This window comes from Populus trichocarpa, chromosome 4 (genome assembly GCF_000002775.5).
Source record: "Populus trichocarpa isolate Nisqually-1 chromosome 4, P.trichocarpa_v4.1, whole genome shotgun sequence".
Taxonomy (NCBI): domain Eukaryota; kingdom Viridiplantae; phylum Streptophyta; class Magnoliopsida; order Malpighiales; family Salicaceae; genus Populus; species Populus trichocarpa.
Window position 1 is genome coordinate 6,162,591 of NC_037288.2, and position 3,362 is coordinate 6,165,952.

Sequence of the window (3,362 nt, forward strand, 5' to 3'; positions counted from 1 at the left end):
AATTCCGAGTTAGCAAAAGAGTTGGGTCAAAAGGTTTATTCTTTCAATTTCATCCTCCGACTTCTTTTTACCGGTCTTTTAAGTTGTCTTTGAGCTAGTCAAGTCAATTGAGTCACGTCAAGATAAATTTTACATGTTTAATTTTAAATTCGAGCCAGATAAAGAGTTATGTTGGAATATTTTTTTTCTTTCACTTTCACCTTTTGTTTTATCAATTTCATCCTCAAACTTTTTTCAATGATCATTCGGATCAGTCAAATAAATCGAGGCAACTATTACACCGTTTAATTTAAAACCACGCTATGTAAAGAGTTGGATCGAGAGATTTTAAGGTTAATTGATTCACTATATCAAGTTTAATAACGATACCAGATCATATTTTATGATTTAAATATTTATTTTTTACATTTAAATTTCTTTTATCCGAACTACTATAACCCAGTGCAGGGCTGTAAACTAGAATTAATCTAGGAAAGGTTAAGTGGTATGCTCTTTTTTCTTTTTGAGAAAGTTAATTGTCGATGCCGAAAGGCTTTGTCGAGGCGTGTTGGATATTTGCATGAACAGAAAGTTAATTATGATGCTGGTTGACTCCTTGAACAAATTTGGATGGTTGCAAAGCAAGAATATTGTCTCCCATATATATATTTGTCGCATCCACTTACATGGAAAATCTCCTGAATCCATCTTTACTCGTAATCTTCAGCAGAAATCATGATATTTATGGATTGATATCCTCTCATGTCATATCAAACATTAATACATCATTTTATTTTGATTTGAGTCTTCCAAAAGAGGTTAAAAAAAATTACTAATTTATCTATCGGTATATATAGTTGTAATTAAATTAAAACAATGTTTTTGTATTATGTTAATTAATATAAGAAACTTTCGTGTTTTTTTTTTAAATAAAAGAAATAGAAAGATTTTAATTTTTTCACTATTATGGTGTTCGTGATTTTTTTAAATAAACAAAACTTTAATTGAGTTTAAATACTAGATTGGTGGCTCGTGTGATACCACGTGCCGGACCAATTTTTTCTTAACTCGAAAAAAAGAAGTTCAAGAGAAAAGTAAGAGAAATGCAAGGTTAATTCTTAATTAATTTGATAATATGATATAAAAAAAATGAGGCAACAACAAAAAAATTATTAAAAATAAAAGAAATATTACCCTGGAAAAAGCTAGGTTACACGCAAAACCTGTAACCTGGCACTTGAGATCGGAATAACTCTATAGAAATATGATACAATCAAAAATCAATTGTAAAAAAGGATATGAAAAAAAAAAAAACAATGTCGAACAATGACACCAGAAAAGAAAATAAGGCAAAAACAAATCAACCCTCGTTAGCTTTTCAAACCCATGAATCGAGTCATCAGACCAGAAGCACTATACATGAAAAATAATGAAACTCAATTCCTAGAAAATAAAATATTGAAGGATGAAATCGAAAAAAAATACACAAAAAAAATAAAAAAATACAAATTAAAAAAATCAGAGTTAAAATCAAAATAAAAAATAAATTAAAGGATAACAATAAATTTTCAATTTGAAAGTTAAATTGAAAACAATAAAAAAATCAAAAAATTCAAAAAAATAAGGACCAAATGAAAAGAAAAATACACTATAAACATTGATTGAATTGTAAAATTAAAAACAATAAAAAATTTATAAAAAAGTCAAGGAAAAAAATCAAAAATTCAAAGACTAAGGATCAAATTGAAAACATCAATATATGATATAAAAAAATAAACATGTAGAATTTTTCAACGCGGTTTTTTACATAAAAAAATTCTAAATGTAAATTGAAAAACTTATGCACACATCTAATTAAATAAATTAAGAACAATTGTGTAAAAAAATGAGAAAAGAAAGTCATTAACAATAAATTAAAACAAAATTGATAAAACTGAGAGACAAATGTACATCAAGATATTTAATATTACAACACGGATTATTTATCTGGTTGTGTTTACTAAATTTGTTTATTAAAATCAATTTGTAATAGAAATCGACATACACATAAGATTTCTTATTTTTAAAAATAAACTTAATCTATATAAAATATAATAAGAAATTACAGATGTATCACACTAACCACTTAAAAATTCAACACATCCAATATAATTAAAAAATAATCACTATTTAAAAAAAACTAAATAAGAGGGGGGGAAATCACATAGAAGTAAAATACAAATTTAAAAATTGTTTTAAAAAGTCTTAATTAAAAAAATCAAAATAAAAAAAAGAAAAGAATGTTTTCCACCATAATTTATTTTGAAAACAATAGACGACGTGTCGTCTAGAACTCTCTAAATTCCAACCACTTTGGTGGGTGAAAAAACAGGGTTACTGTTTTTTCTTCTAAAAACTCATTTTGACTCAAAATACTTAAAAAAAACACCCTAAAAACCTAGTTAAACCAATCCATGACTTCCAAAAATACAAATAAGCCGCCTCAAACCCTAAAATCATCTCGAAACTAAAAATTTTCACGAGCTAAGATATGGGTTTTAAGGCATGTTCAAGATAAAAAAAAAAAAAACACTCAATTTGAATTCCTCTCATTTTATGAAACTATTTGGTATAAAAATCAATCGTTTTGGTGACTGAAATCATTGCAACAACTTTTTCTCTCTACACGGAATCTAGTAAGCCCCTCTCTCTCTTCCCACATAAAAAGGATTTCGAAATGAGAAAAATAAAGTTTGATATCAAAAACTTTTTCTTATAAAATTAAATGGACAGGTCACTAATAGCTAAAAAATTATGGGGTACTAAAATAAAATTTTTCAAATAAATTTCAAAGTAGTCACTTATGTTACCCGTTTTTTCCAATCCAGTCCTCTACCTTTCAACTCAACCCTTCCTCCCAAAAAATAATGCATTTAAGTGCTAATTTGAGCTCAAAATGACTCAATTATGCAAAATAAATTTCAATGATCAAATTAAAAATTTGAAAAAAAAAATCACTATTCCAATTCTCAGTGATGTATGAGACAATGAACAATAATTGTGCTATAATAAAAGCAAAAGTCCTTTTAGTTTCTTTTAATGTGATGAACATAAAATTATTAAATATCAAAATATAAATTCTATAACTTGAAATTACTTTTAACACCATCAAGCATAATTGTGGGCAGTTACAAGAAAACTTGATGCATTGCAAGGGACATGTATCGTAAAGGACTATAAATCACAAATTACAAAAAATCTAAAGCTTGAAGGGAAACTATTGTAGCTCTAGGAACATATCACTATTCATTAGAATAGTAATTTGATGAAATTGTCTTTGGCCCACTATTTATTAGAACAGTTATTTAACAAAATTATACCTACGTGGCTTAAAAAACTTTTAA